The 18,472-nt window shown below is 44.9% G+C and overlaps 1 protein-coding gene across 1 annotated transcript in view; it reads right to left on the bottom strand.

Annotated features, from left to right (window-relative positions):
* Positions 1–18,472, bottom strand: part of THSD4 (thrombospondin type 1 domain containing 4) — a 672,648-nt gene that overhangs the window by 558,282 nt on the left and 95,894 nt on the right. The window lies entirely within an intron of this gene.

Here is an 18,472-nt window from a genome sequence, read left to right as displayed (position 1 = left end):
TTTTTAAAGAAAAAATGTATACGGTATATGAAAAATACACACAATATATACAGACTACATTTCTGAATTGATCAAAAGGAAACTCTGGGCAATGATTTCCCCTGGGCAGCAGACCCAATGAGGTGGCGTTGAAGCAGACCATTTGTCATTTCTTACCCTTTCGTACTGCTGTGTAAGCAGTGTCAGAAAGAGAGACCAAGTCAGTAACCTTAACGCTTAAATATGCAGACATTTCAATTTGGACATAAAATGCCTACTTACAAACACACTGTAATCCCCAAAGACTTGAGGGACAGAAACAGTTTGGGGACAAAAGATTTCTCTGAACTGTCTCTGTCAAGAACAGAAAAGTCCCAGAAAGATTTTAGAACAGCATAAACCTGTATCAAGCTCATGCTGAGGTAGAAGCTTCTTAGAGTCTGAATACTCTTGGATCTCATAGCCTATGGGAAGAAGAGCAATGATGCTATGATGTCCAGTCCAATCTTTTCAATAATGACGAACACTGCAGCGCATATTCCCAGTGTGGCTAATAACATCCCCGTCCGTCAGGTACCCAAGTAAGGAACATTACACACTTCTGACTTCCGTCTCCACTGGATTTGTCTTTCTAAGCACAGCCCTGGTCATTACTCTATTTAAAGACTCAGATGGCTCATCTCTGCCTAGATAATAAAGCTCTAGAGTACGGTGGCTCATGCCTGTAATCTCAGCACTTTGGAAGGCCGAGGAGGGTGGATCACGAGGTCAGGAGTTTGAGACTAGCCTGACCAACATGGTGAAACTCCATCTCTACTAAAAATAAAAAAATTAGCCAGGTGTGGTGGCACGCACCTGTAATCCCAGCTACTCAGGAGGCTGAGGCAGGAGAATCGCTTGAACCCAGGAGGTGGAGGTTGCAACGGGCCAAGATCGCGCTACTGCACTCCAGCCTAGGCAACAGAGTGAGACTCCATCCCCCGGCCAAAAAAAGAAAAGAAAGTTCAAGCCTAGACAGTTTAAGGCACATTTGGTTTGATGTCACATTCCATCCTTCATCATCTGGTTTCAGTCTGTCTTCCCAGATTCAACTTCAGTCTTCATCTCCCTTCCCCTGTATCCTGCCCCCAACCCTACACTTCCCAACCATCACTAATGACTCATCATTTCCCAAACACATGGGGCTCTTGTGCTGTAAGACTCCCTCCTAGAACTCTACCCTACCTATTTCTGTACTTCTGTGCCCAACATAAACATTAGCCACCACATGTGCTTTCCCCACTGTTAGTATTCTAGGGGGCAGTCTGTGCACCCCTTTGCCACATTAACACTGTATTGGTAAGTTTCATTTCTGCAGGGCTAGGCTCCCTGTTTCTTATTGGTGTGTGGATGATCCCTGAGACTAGCTCCGAGTCTGACACAGAGGCACCCTGGGAATGGATGCTGAATGACATATGGGTGGGCCCAGAGCCTAGTTGCTCAGCATTTCTAACCAATGGGTCAATAAAGGCTACTGTTTCGGATTAATTCATAGAGACAAAAGGCTAGGAGTTCCCATGCCCAAGAAGTCAAGGGAGTCCCACAAATCTGGGTGGGAATTAAAGGGAGCTAGGAAAGTTAGATCAGTAGCCAGTGGCTACCTCGAATGACTGGAGAGCCCAAATTAAAATGAGGAAAAATGGGAGGGAGCAGCAGCTGAGGACCAGAAACGTGTGTGCTCACCAAGGAGCCACTTGAGCCAAGGCAAGCTGGGCGGAAGGGAGTGTGCAGCCTCAAACTGGAAAGAGAGCCCTGTTTTCCTAAAACTCGCCTTGTTCCATTAGGATCACCTGCCAAAGGGAGAAAGGATATCATGTGCTAAGTTCAAAGAGGCTGTGAGCAAATGGTTTAGGTTGAGTGCAGATGTCTTCTTAGAAGTTCTAAGACTGAAATTCCTGCTAGGGCTGTTCTGGGGAATAAATTATCTGGTGTCTACAGAAGATAAGAGGCAAAACTCTGACCACTTAGGGAAATGAAAATTAAGATGATGAAAACGAAAGCTCCCTGGTTGCCTACCGTGCGGCAGACAGTGTCACATACGTTACCTGCAGGTTTGAGCAGATCTGTTGCTGCAGCTCCCTACGATGTGCTGAAGATCTGAGCTTAAAGACCAGAGCTGATGCTGACAGGTTTGCTCTGAGCCTTTAGGAAAGAAGGATCCCACAGGCTTATGGGTGCGGGGAACAGCCACAGGGAGAAATGACAAATGTGTTCTAATAAAGTGAAAAGAAAGAGGTCTTTTCACAGATGGATTCAGGAGCTCTTCCAGGAGTCAGGAGGCAAGCCACTTACACAGAGGAAGCAGAAAGGTGATTTTGGAGCAACTCAGAGGTTAAAGGCCTTTTTTTGCACCAGGAAGCCAAGCCTCTAGAAAACCCTATCCTCAGCGACCCATCCATCAGCCTCCCAGGACATGAGTTCCATGGGGCTGTCCCCCAACGCCAGCAGCCAAAAGAAAACAGAGCAGCAAACTGAAGAATAAAAGACTCAGGCCTTCTGGGGGAAATGACCCCAGGAGATGACTTAGACCCACACCCCTAAATATTGTCAACAGGCAGCTTCTCTTCTTCTAGGATTGTGTTTGAAAATCAGCTGGGTGTTCCTAGGAACAAGTCAACCACAGTACTCACTGGTGCTGCGCTGCATCAGACTAATCTGGGTTTCCAGGACTGACCTTCAGGTGCCATATTCAATGTGGGCCCGGATGAGTGGAATAAGGGCAAGTGAGTGGGTGTTCAAGGAAACCAATTTTAGTACCACAGAAATCAGTGGTGGAGAGGCTGCAAGGATGCCACCTACAGTTGAGCAGGTTACTCGCTGCACAAGGACACCTGGGAATTGAAATCCAGTGTGTCCTCCCAGCAAGGAGATGAATCTGACCAGGGGAAGAGGCATCTTTTTGGATTCATACAAAGGCAAGAAATGAGCCAGTGGAAGTTTAAGCAAGAGATGCTTTCAGCTAAGGCTGAGAGAAAATTAAATAGCTCATAGCAAAGATGACTATCTTACCCTATTTTGTACTAGGAAAGACATCTCTGAAGGTGATGAGAGCAGGAAACCAACAGGGACAGATTATGTAGGATGGTAGAAAGAGCCCCGGTATTCCATCAGACAGGCCAGATCAGCCACTTATCACCTGTATCATTGTGGGCAAGTCATTCCACATCCCATCTCCAGCAGCAAAACGGAGGTAACAATGCCCACCTCCCCTGGCTGTTGTACAGATTAAACTCAATGATTCAGGGAAAGTGCCTAGCGCAAGGGTTGGCTCTCAGTGGATGCTTCATAAATGGTAGGCACGGTGACGGCTGCGCTGCCCTGAAGGTTAAAGTCACAGAGCCTCTAATGTGATATGTGAGAACTGTTGCAGGGGAGGTAGCCAAACATGGGACTGAGGAGTGCGGAGACGGCTTCACATGAAAGAACAGTAAATGCATTCATTTCTCCAGTGTAACTAAAAGGAGCCCTCTTAGGAGTCAAGTCCGTTGTTATTATGGGTTGTAATCTGAACCTGAGTAGCCCTCCAGGACTGTGGGGTTAGAGGAAACCAAATGAGATTACCTGTGGGGCCCCGTGCCTGGCCAGAACAGGTGTTAAGCAAATGAGGGCTCCTATCCCCTCTCTCCTAGGGACTGTCAAACAGGGCCCTCTGCCCTAGAGGCTGACCCCCAGCAGGTTGAAGGAACCTGAAGAACTATTTTCAGCAGTAAATTCTGCTGAATATATTAATACAACAGCAATAATGATTATAACACAACTACATTTCTTGAGCATCTTTTATGTGAAAGGTCCAAGAAGGAAGCAATGGTATTTCTCTCATATTCTGGATGTTTCTCCCCACTCTGAATTTCGATATCACTTCCTACGTACCCACTTACTCTATATCACTTCATTTCTTTCTCTATTATAAGTATAAAGTATCTCAAGAATAGTGATCAATCATGATAATAAGAAGATGCATAACTTTCTTCCTTGCATTAGAGGAAGTTATTTAGGTACAAGCCTGTCACCTTCAGTTAACTAAAGCCAGGAGAGATCTGTTCTAGAGTTTATCCATCCCTGAAAATATTTAGCAGAGTGTGCAGTCAGCCTTCCATATATATCCAAGGGTTCTGCATCAATGAATTCAACCAACTATGGATCAAAAATACTGTGAAAAAAATGGATGGTTGCATCTATATTGAACATGCATAGACCTTTCTCTTGTCATTATTCTCTAAACAATACAGTACAACCATTGTATTAGGTATATATATATATATATAATTTAGGGATGATTTAAAGTATTGGAGGATGTGTGTAGGTTATATGCAAATACTACACTGTTTTATAAAAGGGATTTGTACATCCTCAGATTTTGGTATCTGCAGGGAGTCCTGGAATCAATATCAATCCCGACTGGACACAAAGGAACAATTGTATTTAAATAACACATTCTGTACGTAGATGAGTATGCTGTATCAAACACCTGCTAAAAGCTTTATGTGTATAATCCCATTTAATCGTCTCTGCAAACAGCAAAGTAGGCCATTACTTGATTTTATAGATAAGGAAATTGAGTCTAAAAGGCATTGAACAACCTGTCCAAGCTAGTAAGTCTGTGTGAACAGATATTAACAAATGCGACTGAATGAGTAGGGTCAGCCTCTCTAAAGAGCTTAACAATTGCAATACAGTACAGTTTTTAAATGCCAAATTCTCATTCGTAGAGGATTACAGGGATGGACGATTTGAAATGAGGACTTACTAGAAAACAGGAAAAATTATTGTTTCCCCCCAAATCGAGAAAAGTTCTCAGCACTTGCCCACAATGAACTGTGGTCCAATCACTGAGGAAAAGGGAAATCTTAACTAATTGCTGCTGGATCCATGTGGCCCACAGGAGAACCAAATACTTCTGCATGAAAAAAGAATCAGGAGGGAATATAAAATATATTGTGTGCTTGGAAGCTAAACCAGAAATGGGGAAAGGCAGGCTCTGGGGCAAGGCCTGACCTGGGGCATAAGGATGAGAATGGAGTTGGGAGCAGGAAGAGAGAATAACTCAGTGTTACAAGATAGGCCTTAAAGCCAGGTTCTCTGGTTTAAATCCCTGCTCTGCAGCCTACTGGCTCTGAGCCTCAGAGCTCATCACATTGTTGCTGTAAGCACAGAATTCTTCTCATGTTAGACAAGAGACCCTAAGGATAGTTTATTCATAAGGGTCCTACGAAGTTTAGCTCAGAGTCTCCTACAGTACATTCGTTTCTGTAGCTGATGTAACCGGGTACCACAAACTTGGTGATTTAAAACAACAGAAATCTATTCTTTCACAGCTCTGGAAGCCAGAAGTTTGAAATCAGCATCACGAGGCTGAAATCAAGGTGGCAGCAGGGACATGCTTGTTTCAGAGGCTCTAGGGGAGGATCTGTTTCCTGCCTCTTCCAGCTTCTGGGGGCTGCCAGCATGCCTTGGCTGTGGTTACATCACTCAAGTCTTCAAGAGCTACATCTTCAAATCTCTCTCTATTCTATCTTTACATCACCTTCCCCATTGTGTGCCTACATAGTATATCTCCCTCTGCTTGTCTCTTATAAGGACATTTATAATTGCACATAGAACTCACCTAAATAATCCAGGATACTCTCCCCATCTCAAGATACTTAATCACATCTGCAAAGACCCTTTTTCCAAATAAGTTAGCATTTACAGGCTCCAGGATTAGGACCTGCTATCCTTGAGGACTGAGTGGGAGAGAGCAGGGAATTATTCAACCTACTACAGAGGAAACCATCCATAAACATCAGCTGTCATAGCTCTTGTTATTTATTAACAGACATGAGACAAAAGAACTACACATCCAGAAAAGGGCTTATGGACTGACAAGCAAGTGAATACCCAGAAAGCCCTTAAGGGATGTGAGCACTTTATACTGGGAACCAACAGGGAGGCCATGTGTGATACAGGTCAACCACAGCAGCTGTCCCCTAAACCTCACATAAATTTCCTGTATCCACATTGTGGGCTCAGGGTGGCAGGGAGAAGAGCAAGAATGTTAGGGTCAGGGAACCAACCCTGCACTCAAATCCCTTCCGTCCCTTCCTGGAGCAGAACGCTGGGGACTTCTTTACCCTAGCTCAGTGTCCTCTGTAAACTGGGGCTGGCTGAGGTTCAAACAGTACATGTCAGTGATGTGGCACATAGTAGGTCCTGCAAAAATGGCTGTGATTACTCTGACTGAATTAACAGTATGTGCAGGCTCCTGCAGTTGGGATGACTGAAGGAAATGACAGTAACCCCCACAGGCAGGAAATTCCTTCCTCCCATCCTCATATGAAGGCATCACAGGCTAGCACCAGGTGTGCGCTGGATTCCAGATGCAGAACAGAGATCCCCCTTCTGGGACACACATATTGTAGTCAGGCTTTTTCCACAGCCCTTCGCATCTTTCTTCTGGAACCAGAGTTATGAATGACTTGGAGAAAGTTCAATGCAGCATTCTTATGGCAAATGTGATCTTTGTTCTGATAACTAATGAAATACTTCTGACACTTAATGAAATACCACAAGAAATGAACAAGGGCTCTTTGGAGCCTGGTCTGAGATCAGAGTAACTCAAGCTTAAAATCTGGCTCCAATCCTTCCTAACCTACAGGCAGAAATGTACATACCAGCAGGCCTATCTCTGCTACGAACTCTGTTATTGAAAAGGACTAAGGTTTCTAATTTAGAAATCAAAGCATATTAGAACACCGTTTATCTGCTTAGCATCAACAGGTAACTTCTTGTCACACAATTCAGGGACTAAGTGATATTCCTGCTTCAGAAGGTTAAAAAAAACAAAAATCCCCTTGAAGTAGGAAAATGAAACATACCAAAAACAAGGAATATGCATTTCAAACACTTGTATCTGCTTTCTCTGCTAACTACCCAGGATGGCCAGGGAGGTTTTCCAAGGAGAAATACAGATGAGGCCAAAGATTTCCCTTCTTGCTATGTGGTTTCTGCCCCGCTGTAGGTAACAAGACTCTCTGGGTATCGACTGAGGGTCAGGAAATCGGCATGTGGCTTTGTGAAGTTTAATTAACAGCAAGTTTTCCTATCCAGCATCATGAAGAGGGCTAGTAGCTCTACAGGCCCCCAGGACAGAAACAACATATTGCTCCAAAGTTATTACTGATGAAATGCAAGTAGCTTCCAACAAAGCACAGGAAAGGAGGAACTGAAAAAACAAATGAGTCCTACCTGCAGCCGGGGACAGTTTCCAGGGGAGGTGGGAATGGGTGGGTAAAACTTGTGATCCAGGCCTGATCCAGGCTGTCCTGTTTCAAAACGAATGAACCTTTCAAACAAACACACATACACCCATGTGTGCACATGCAAACACACGCAAGCACGCTCATATGCTCATGCACACACATGCACATGGACACACAGACAACAAATTACAGATAGGGAGACACAAGTCTCCCCAAAAATTATCTAGTCAATGGTAATAAAATAATCAAGCCATGTTGTTTTTGAATGGTGTCTTTCGAAGTACTTTTACAGCTGTTACCTCATTTGACCCTCACAACAGGCCTTGTTTGGTAGGCAGAGGGCATACGATTATTCATATTTTATAGATTACATTAAGTGATTCCCATAGGTGACCCTGTTAGCAGATGATGGAGCTGAGGCAGGAAGTGGGGTCTAATGAGTCCCAGTCCAGGGATTTCCACAAGGCAAGAGATAGTGATCCCTTCCATGAAGACGGCTGTCCAAGAAGAGACTAGCAAAAGGAGGACAGACATGTGAACAACGCTTTAAAGAAAAACTCATGAGACAGAAATCTGCATGGAGGGATTTGAAGAGTTACAATGTCAGTGCATCTACAGAGAAGAAAAACCATCACATTCCAGAAGCATGTTTGAAAAGGTGTTTGAGGCCAGGCATGGTAGCTCATGCCTGTAATCCCAGCACTCTGGGAGGCCAAGGCAGACAGATCACTTGAGGTCAGGAGTTCGAGACCAGCCTGGCCAACATGGTGAGACCTCATCTCTACTAAAAACAAAAATTTTCTGGGGGTGGTAGTGTATGTCTGTAGTACCAGCTACTCAGGAGGCTGAGGCAGGAAAATCACTTGAACCCAGGAGGCGGAGCTTGCAGTGAACCAAGATTGTGCCACTGAACTCCTGCCTGGGCAACAAAGGGAGACTCTGCCTCAAAAAAGAAAAAAAAAAGATAAGAAATGTGTTTGAGGGCTGTGTTTCCCAGTCACCTTCTCTTCCCATTACTCTGGATGGCAGAAAAGATGACAGGAACATTTAAAACAGCAATTGGCCTCAATGATGCATCAATAAAAAGCAAGACCCCTTAATGGCTAGAATAAGAACCTCTTTATTTTATGAATGTAGAAACTCGGGCCCAGAGAAATGAGGTGACTTTTCCAGGATCAAAGCATTCATAAGAGCTGGGGACTGGACTCTGAACTTGGGATTCAAAGCTCTTTATTCGACACTGGCTGCCTTGGGCATTTACTATTCTTAACTTTGTTACTGTCACTGTCCTTCATAAAGAAGAATGCTTAAGGGTAGGGTGGGGAGGAAAGGTTTTTCCTCTTCTTTGTTTTTCTGAAAATAGGATCAGTACATTTCCCATAAACAACAACCAATGTGAATGGGAAAAAGTGGCAGATGGTCCTCCTGGCACAGAAGTTGTCCTATTGCGTTAGTAGTCACAAGACACCAAAATGCAAGTACTCTCCCTTCCAAAGATGTCTGCATCCTAACCCCCAGAACCTGTGAGTGTTACCTTATATGGTAACGGGACTTAGTGATGATTATTAAATTAAGGATTTTGAGATGGGGAATTATCCTGGGTTACCTGGGTGGGCCCAGTGTAATCACAAGGGTCTTCCTTATAAGCAGAGGTAGGAGGATAACAGTCAGAGAAAGAGATGAGATTACAGAAGCAGGAGTTCAGAGTGATGGGGGAGAGGCCATGAGTCAATGCATGTAGGCAGCCTCTAGAAGCTGAGAAGGGAAGGGCATGGTTTCCCCTCGAAGCCCCCAGAAGGAATGCTGTCCTGCTAGCACCTTGACTTCAGACTTCTGACTTCCAGAACTGTGAGTGAATAAACTGGTGTTGTTTCAAGCAACTAAGTGTGTAGTGAGTTTTCCAGCATCAACGGGAAACGAATATACCTGTTACAAAACTGCAGGGTCAAGCCTTAGCCCCCAGACAATTAACCCTGGCTTCTCGGACTCACAGAGACAGGGTGGTAGATGGCACAGCCAATCATTTTGAAAAGCGCAGGGCATTAAAGAGAAATTTAGATGGGCTTTACACTGTATGCATCATCTCATGGAAAAAATGTTGGCCATCGGTGTTTATAGGGGCTGTCTTACTCTAAGAATGTCTCGTTCAGTCCCCTGAGGACTGCTTTAAAGTTCCTCTCTGGAAAGGAGCCTGTGGACTTCCCCAGTCTTGCCTGGACACTCCCTCATTTACAGCCCATGCTCCAGCCTCACCAGACCATTTATGAACATGACATGCTCACTCACGCCTCCAGGTCTCCACCCTGACAATTTGCTCTTTGTGGGAAGGCCGTCCTCACTCTTGGGTTCTGCTAAAATCTTTCCTTTTCAAAGCACAGCTCAGTTATTCATCCGAAGCCCTCCCTGGCTCCCCTAGTCCTGCGCTCTTTACCCCTCTCCTCCCCGGGCACTTGCTCTTGTACATATCTGCTTGTCTTCCTACGCCACCCCATCAGCACGAGCCCCTCAAGGATGAGGAGTACTTCTCTGCCTCGTGTCAGCAAACCACAGCATCCCCCAGCAGCACCGAGGCTTTCCCAGTTCTTTCCCAACTTTTCTTCCTAAAAAATGCAAACTGATCATTCCAGAAAGTACCCTCCACCATGAAGTGACCTTGATTCCCCAAGAATCAGTCCCACTGCTCTGCTCTGCTCCTACAGCCTTCAGCTCATCGCCCAGGTAGAACACTCACCACATTCCCTTAGGTGTTCATACCTGAGCTGTTTCCTCATCAGACACAGAGGTCAGAGGTCATGGAAAACCATGCCTCTTTCACCTGTCTATCCCTCCTGTGTCTAGCACAGTGCCTGGCCCAAAGCAAATACACAAAGAATATTGGCTGAATTAAAATGAAAACAAAACTTTAAAAAAGGCAATGTCTGGCCGGGCATGGTGGCTCACGCCTGTAATCCCAGTGCTTTGGGAGGCCGAGATGGGTGGATCACCTGAGGTTCAGAGTTTGAGACCAGCCTGACCAACATGGAGAAACCCCGTCTCTACTAAAAATACAAAATTAGCCGGGCGTGATGGCACACACCTGTAATCCCAGCTACTCAGGAGGCTGAGAGGAGAATCACTTAAACCTGGGAGGTAGAGGCTGCGGTGAGCCAAGATGGCACCACTGCACTCCAGCCTGGGCAACAAGAGCAAAACTCTGTCTCAGAAAAAAAAAGGGCAATGTCCAAGTTATCTCTATTAATTAAGCCCTGAGACCTGGAAGCTGCCTTAACAGCAAATAACTATGAGAAGACTTTGCAGGGCCAGCTTGAAGCAACAGCTAGGCAGTGTTTCCGCTGGGCTTTTGGAGTTCACAGTGGAGCCAGTTTCAGTGTTGCTATACAACACTAAAAGCTGTGGGATAAATACCAGAGAAATACTTCATTTTCTGTCTCAAAGAGGTGTTAGTTTATCAAACTTAGCTAAATTAGCAAGTGTTCCCTTTCACTTGGAAAAAGGCTTTCTAGAAAAGTAAGTCTAAAAGGAGCAGGATGTCACACAGGCGTGTGCCCTCTTGCTTGCCTTCTGCGTGACCTTGAAGGAGATATTTACTCCCTGACCCCTGAGTCTGTCATCCATAAATGAAGATGCTATACATCTGTCACACAGGTTGCAATGAAAAGATAAAATGCTGCAGGTCTAACAACTGCCAAACAACCGTCTGGCGTGTGGAAGGCATTGAGACGCCTTTACTGAGCACTTAGGAGATACTGTGCTAAGCCTGTGGTCTGAGTTATCCAATTCGCGGCAACTCAGCAAAGTAGGTGTATTATTATTCCCACTAGGGAAAATGTAAGTAACATCAGCAGGATACACAGCCAGCAAGTGGCAGAGTCGGACAGAGCATCAAACCTGTCAGTTCCAGAAGTTGCACTAGTAACTCTCCTGTGGTTTACAGGGTATGTATCTCCTGTTCTAGATTCCAGTAAAGCGCTATATTTCAAAGCCCCAGTTGTGAGAGCTGGCCACAAACTGCTCTTGGGATGTGGGTCTGCTAGCCTGGGCAAGAGTTTCCCTCATCCTACCAGTCTTCTTCCCAACAGGAAATCAGCTCTACAGGAAAATTTCTATAGGAAACTACTCTGGGAGGTTCTAGGAAGCCCACACTCCTCAACCTCTTTCTATCCCCAAACACCTGATGGATATTGATACACTCCCCCCCGGTGGAACAGGGTCATGTTTTTCATAGTTGAGACTTTCATATCCCAGCCACCCACAACTCTCTCCAGGAGAAGAAAATTGTCAACCTGGCACTACCTAGTTCAAATCCAGATTTGAAAACATGAATTAAAGCCATCGATTATCCCATTCCCCAGATTCCAGTTGGTTAATGAATGTAATGAATGACCAGAAAAGCTGGCTAATGTAGGCGAATGTAAGGAAAGCCTGCCTGATAACAGGCTCTTTGGCAACCAGAGTGGTGAAAAAAATCACCTGAAGTCCTCAAATAAGAGTGGGTACTGCTCTCATACCCTGTCTTTGTAGAAGCTGAGTGAAACTGACCAACGGACATTTGCAACACATTTCTGTAAGGTTGTGTATTTGGGTCCTGGGCCGCAGGGAGTCTTTCTGGATGCCATTTTTGCTAGACATTTTGGGAATGGGAAGAAATCCACCTTGCTTTCAGTGTTATAAAAGGGAAGGTCTTCAAAGAACTTAAACAGACATTTTTCTAAAGAAAATACATAAATGGCCATTAAACACATACACAAAAAGTTCAACACCACTAATCATTAGGGAAACGCAAACCAAACTACAATGAGATGCCACCCCACACCCATGAGGATGGCCACTATTAAAAAACAAAAAAACAGAAAATAACAAGTGTTGGTGAGGATGGAATCCTTGTGCACTGTCGTGGGAAGGCAAAACAGTGCAGCTGCTATGGAAAACAGTATGGCGGTTCTTCGAAACACTAAAAATATGATTATCCTGTGATCCAGCAATTCCACTTCCCAATTTCCACCCAAAACAACTGAAAATACCCATGTTCATAGCAGTGTTATTCACAATTCCTAAAATGTGGAAGCAACCCAAATGTCCACTGATGGATGAAAGGATAAGCAAAATGTGGTATATACATGCAATGGAATATTATTCAGCCCTAAAAAAGCAGATTCTGACATATGCTACAATATGGAATAAACCTGGAGGACATTATGTTGAGTGAAATAAGCCAGTCACAAAAAAAGCCCAAAAAACAAATACTGTATCATTCCACTTACATGAGATACTTAAGAGTAGTCAAATCATAGAGGAGAAAAGTCCAATGGTGGTTGGCTAAGGGCTGGGGTGGGGGAAGGAAGGAATGTGAAGTGATTGCTTCATGGGTACAGTTTCAGTTTTGAAAGATAAAAAGAGTTCTGTGAATGGATGGTGGCGATAGAAGCATAACAACATAAATATACTCAGTGTCACTGAACTACATGCTTAAAAATGGTTAAGAGGGTCAATTTTAAGTTATGTGTATTTTAACACAATAAAATAATTGGAGGATGAAAAGGTGAAGGGGGTCCTATAGTAACAGGGGCTCCTTCCAGCACCCTCTAGTCTACAGGTATCCATTTCCAGAAACTGAGGGGGAAGCCTCTCCTACCAAGGAACATCTTCAGTTTCACCGGTGTGAGCTGCTACACTGCGGTGTGCTTTGTAAGACTCACCTAAACACCCCGATTCCCTACTCGCCCCTTCCCTTTAGCCATCACAGGGACACAGTCTTGGGCCTGGAGTGAAAGAAGGCTTGGGTGCCATTATAGAATCTGTTGGCCAAGACCAGAAGGCTGAACCCCTGAGCCTGGAACCTCCCCAGGCTGCCACTGCCCTAACTAACTCACAGGGGAATGCCACCCTTTGTGGAGGATTTTTTTGAACAAGCCACATCAAGAAAGGGCAGAGAGCAGGGAGAACAGATCCTAGGGCCTTGGCTGCACCTGGCCTGTGCTACCCACAGTCCTGCTCCTCTGAACGGGAGCTCAGTTCCTGGCTCCCTGTCTTCCTGAGTGGCCCCAGTTCACCTGATCCCTTTGGCTGCACTTGAGTTCTAACTGAAACTCTCTCTAACACACTATCTAACATCAGCCTTTTGACCCATAATGGGAGTTATAGCAACCACTATGAGTGTCCATTGGGGTCAGGCAATATGAATGTATTTAATGAGTGTCCACCATGGGACAGGCAATAGGAACGTATTATTTCATTGAATTACTCAACAACCCCACATGATAGGTATTATTATTGCTCTCATTTGAAAGATGAAGTTCTCTGAGGCTCAGAGAAGTTTAACTTTCCTAAGCTCTGAATCCTTGGAAGAGCTCCAATGAAGATTGACATTATTTTTGAGGCTTTTTAGAGTAGGATTTATACTATGTGTGTGCTTGTTTTAATGAGGCAAAGGCCTGATATGGAAGCAGTGAACTTAAGAAGTTTCTGGATATACTCCAGCTAAGTAAATTCTATTTATTCATCAAGGGCAGCTTCAAATCCTACCTGTTCTGTGCAGTCTTCCCAACTGTTCTATCCCACAGGGATCCCTTCTTCCTGAACTCTGGTCACATCTCTGCTGTCCCCCAGGATGGGCAGTGTTTTGTGGGTTTGCCCTCATCTACCACCCAAGTGAAAGGCCCCAAGAACAAAGACTGTGACTTCTAATTTTTTTTGAACTCACGTGATGTCTAGGATTAGATGCAAAGAAGATTACCCTGAACCCCCTAGCCTGGAACCTCCCCACGCTGCCATTGCCCTAACTAAATCACAGGGAATGCCACCCTTTGTGGAAGACTTTTCTGAGCAAGCCACATTAAGAAAGGGCAGAGAACAGGAAGCGCAGACCCTAGGATCTTGGCTGCACCCAGTCTGTGCTACCCAGAGTCCTGCCTCTATCCCTTCAGATTCCCCTAGTTAAAGGAGCTGAACACCACAAGGAAGAGATGCCGCTAATTTTAAGCCTTCACTATTAAATCCCATCCATCTGTCAAGACACGGCTTGGAGAGCCCAACCTCCAAGCAGCTTTTCTGAACACTCCGGCTGGTGTGCTCAGAAAATGAACAGCTGCTTCATTTTCAGAATACCCATTTCAGTGAAAAGAACCTTAGTGCCAGACTCTGGCCAACCTCAGTTTGAATTCTAGTGCTGTTTCTTCTCAAGTGGTAATCTTGAGCAAGTCACTTCATTCCTCCAAGCCTCGGTTTCATTGTTTGTAAAATGTGAATAATAGTTTCTGCCTCACAGGGTGGTGTGAACTGTAAATGTCGTCATGCATTTGAAAGAATGCCTGCACATAAGACATGCTCCAGCATGGGAGCCGCCGTCATGACTATTTCACCAGCCTGCCTTCTATTGAAGGCATTTACATGTGCATCTTTTCCAACCCTTTAGAGTAGTGGTTCTCAAACTCTAGGGCATATCAGAATCATTTAAAATGAAGATACGTATGACATATAACTGACCTACAATTCAGAATCCCCATTAGGCATGAGAGATGGTGGGGACTTGGCAGCTCTCTTTTTAACAAGCCACCCACTCCATGGCAAGTGATTCTGATATGTGCTCACCAAACTTGGAAAATCCTGCTAGTCAATATTTGATTCCCAAAATCTTTCCCATAGAAACTTGAGTCTCCAAAGAGCTTCATCCAGACCAGTGCTTCCCAAACGTGGCTGGGTTGGAATCATACCAACATCTGAGGGTGGCCGCTAGAGACTCTGATGGTTTGGAGTGGGACATGGGTATCAGGGCTTCTAAAAGATGGGCAAAAAATTCTAACAGTCCATCAAGAATGAAAACCACTGTTGCATTGGATTTTGACCCCTGGTTTCTATAGCAATACCTGAGGGCTCAACCGGAGAAACTCAGATTTTACGTCTGTTATTATACAAGCTGAGACTCCATCTAAGATTGATTTAGCAGAAAGAATTCTTCTGCTTAAAAAAAAAATAGCAATTTTGCAAACAACAGTTCTAGCCTGTCAGTAAGAGCCATGAGGTCCCATAACCTGGCTTGTATTCACCTTTGTGTATGTCCCAGGGCCTTACAACATAGTAGATGTTTAATAAACATCTGGTGGAAGGTTGAATAGTTTCCTCTATTATCTGATTCCAATTAAGTTTCCTGTTGCCTAGCAGGGAACCTAGCAATTTCTTAAACATCTAAACTCCAACAGCCTTTGCCTCAAACCTGAAACCTGAAACAGAGAATGGAGCAGACAGCCATCCCGAAAACACGCTGACATTTCTCCTTGGGGTTAAATATACTATGCAAGTACCTAATGACTGATAAATATAAGCAAATGTGATTTTCATCAGCTGGGAAGAGCATGACATTTGTAGGCAGCACAGGCCTCCCAGGCTAATATTTGGATTATTTCATCAGAAACTGTCAAATTACAAGAGCATGATAAAAACTCACAGGAACTTCATAGTAAACAGTAACTGGCCCCTGTCAGTACATTTGAAGAAAAGAATTTCCTGCTGCCAAAATGAACAGGCAGAATGCCTGCAGCACAGGCCTGTGGCCAACAAGAATCTGGCCCTCAGGCAGCTCTTCTAGGTCCTCAACCACAGAGGCTTTTGAGAAGCCCCTTTCCCATTCAGGTCCACCCAAGTCCAGCCCTCCATCCCTTCAGCTGGAGCCCACAAGAGGATGAGTACTGCAGGAATCTGGGGGTCAGCAACACCACCTTCAAATCTCAGCTTGTCCACTGACTCTAGGTCCTCCAATTCCTCATGTGTACCATCGACTTCATCAGGTCCTTAGAGGCATTCTGCCTGGGTTTCAAGCCTGACTCCATTTCCTCGCCTCTAAAATGAAGATGCTATTAGCAACACTCTTAAAGGGTCATCAAAAGCTCTATCCAAAGACTGTAAGCTGATAAGAATAGTGCCTGGGGAGGCCAGGCATGGTGACTCATCTCTGTAATCCCAGCACTTCAGTAGGCCAAGGTGGGCAGATCACTCGAGGCCAGGAGTTCGAGACCAGCCTGGCCAACAAGGTGAAACCCCATCTCTACTAAAAATACAAAAATTAGCTAGGCATGGTGGTGCATGCCTGCAGTCCCAGCTACTAGGGAGGCTGAGGCAGCGGAATCATTTGAACCTGGGAGGTGGAGGTTGCAGTGAACCAAGATCGTGCCACTGCACTCCATCCTGAGCAACAGAGACAGACTATATCCAGCACCGCCCCCACAGAAAAAAGTACCTGGATGGACATTTAATAAACCTTAGCTATTATAAATTTGCGATTATAAAATTAAGAGTTTTGAAAACCGAGTTTTTGTCTTTCCTTTTCTTTTCAGGTTTTTGTCAGTTTGGTGACAAAACTCACTGGCCAACAAACCTGACCTCAACTGATATCAGGCTACTTATGGTCTTTTGGTTTTATCCTCCTTGGTGAGAATATCCATATGTTTCACTGTATAAATAATAATGTGTTTGATTATGGGATGCTGCCCTATACTACAGAAGAAATGCCATTAACATGTGAAATATGACCCAAATTACCTTTCTAAAATCTGGACAGTTCTGAATTCCAAAACACAGTGGCCATAAGCATTTCAGATGCGGGACTATGGGCCGGGCATGGTGGCTCATGCCTGTAATCCCAGCACTGTGGGAGGCCAAGGTGGGCAGATCACTTGAGGTCAGGAATTCAAGACCAGCCTGGCCAACATGGCAAAACCCCTCTCTACTAATAATACAAACATTAGCCGGGTATGGTGGTGCACATCTGTAATCCCAGCTACTCAGGAGGCTGAGGCTTGAGAATAGCTTGAACTGGGAGTTGGATGTTGCAGTGAGCCCAGATGGCGCCACTGCACTCCAGCCTGGGTGACAGAGTAAGACTCTGTCTCAAACAAACAAAAAACGTAAGGGACTACGGAGCTATGCTATTATGGCTTTGTGATTGGAATGAAAACAGACAACGTACATCAAGCCTTCAGCTTGAGGAGCAGACCCTCAGCTCCAGAGCTGATACTGGAGGGTGCTCAGGTTTCCATGTAGAGAGAGAGGGAGAGAGAGAGAGAAGGAAGCATCCTCTTGGGGATGCCTCTCTCCTTCCCCCTCCATGCTAGATCTTGGAGTTCACTGTTCTTCACTCTTCTCTTCTATCTACTCAAACGTGGCTCCCTTCAGAATTCAGCTAAAATACCCTTCTTCCTGAAATGGTCCTCTCTCTCTCCAAACCCCTACTGCACAAGGTCAAGAGCACGTGGCTGGGGAGGGTGGATGGGCTGCATCTCCTTTCCACCTGCAGGCGGCTGGCAGTGACAGCTTACACCACTGGGCTAAGATGGACTCTCATGCAGCAAGTGGTCATAGTGGAAAAGGCTGGCCGTGGAGACTGATACTGAACCACGAGTGGGCAAGAAGGGCGAGGCAGCCCACCTGATAAGCTCAGGCCCTCCTGCTGGGATTAACATGGCCAGACAAATGAATTATGCATTTCTTAATCACAGAGAGCACATCTTACACTTTTTGTTCTTGTCCATGTTTATTTGTTTTTTGTTACTGTTTTTGCATTAGTATTCTCCCAGGATCTACCAGGGACCTGCGCACTAAGACACCAGCAAACATTGTCGGATGAATGCAGAGTGATCTGTTAATATCGATTGCTTCACTCACTAACAGGCTCTTCCCAGTGCCTATATTCCTACCTTTCCCAGGGCACTGCCTAGTTTGGCATATTCATGCTTCTTAGAGCTGTACCACTATTTTGATGACACTATGCCATTTCTAGAGTTTACATTTTATAGACTCTGAAACACAGTTTAGGTCCTTAATTAGACATATCCACAAACCAGTGTGTTGACTCGAAAAACTTTGGAGAAACTTCCTTGGAAAGTTCACAGAATCTGGAAGCCTACAGTTTCTGAGTATTCTAAGACTCCAAACATTCGATTTAGCCCAGGATTGGCAACTCATAACAGCTCTTAGGTTAGAGGACGTCTTCTTGTCTTGTGTTTTCAGCTCTAATCCACACAGCCTGAGGATCTCTCCTTCCTGGCACCAGGACAGCACTCCCCTCCTCCTTTTACCCCTCTAGGAGGCCTCCCTGAAATTCTTCCTAACAGCATTCTCAGAATTAGCCTCCTTTGAAGATTATTCAGAACCACAGAGTGAGGTGGGAGTGGCCTCAATGCTTTACAAGGCTGCAAAATCTTGTAAAGTCTGTGGTGCAGAGCAGC

This window comes from Callithrix jacchus, chromosome 8 (assembly GCF_049354715.1).
Source record: "Callithrix jacchus isolate 240 chromosome 8, calJac240_pri, whole genome shotgun sequence".
Lineage (NCBI taxonomy): Eukaryota > Metazoa > Chordata > Mammalia > Primates > Cebidae > Callithrix > Callithrix jacchus.
The sequence above is the reverse complement of the archived record's forward strand: the minus strand, read 5'-3'. Positions and strand labels throughout refer to the sequence as shown.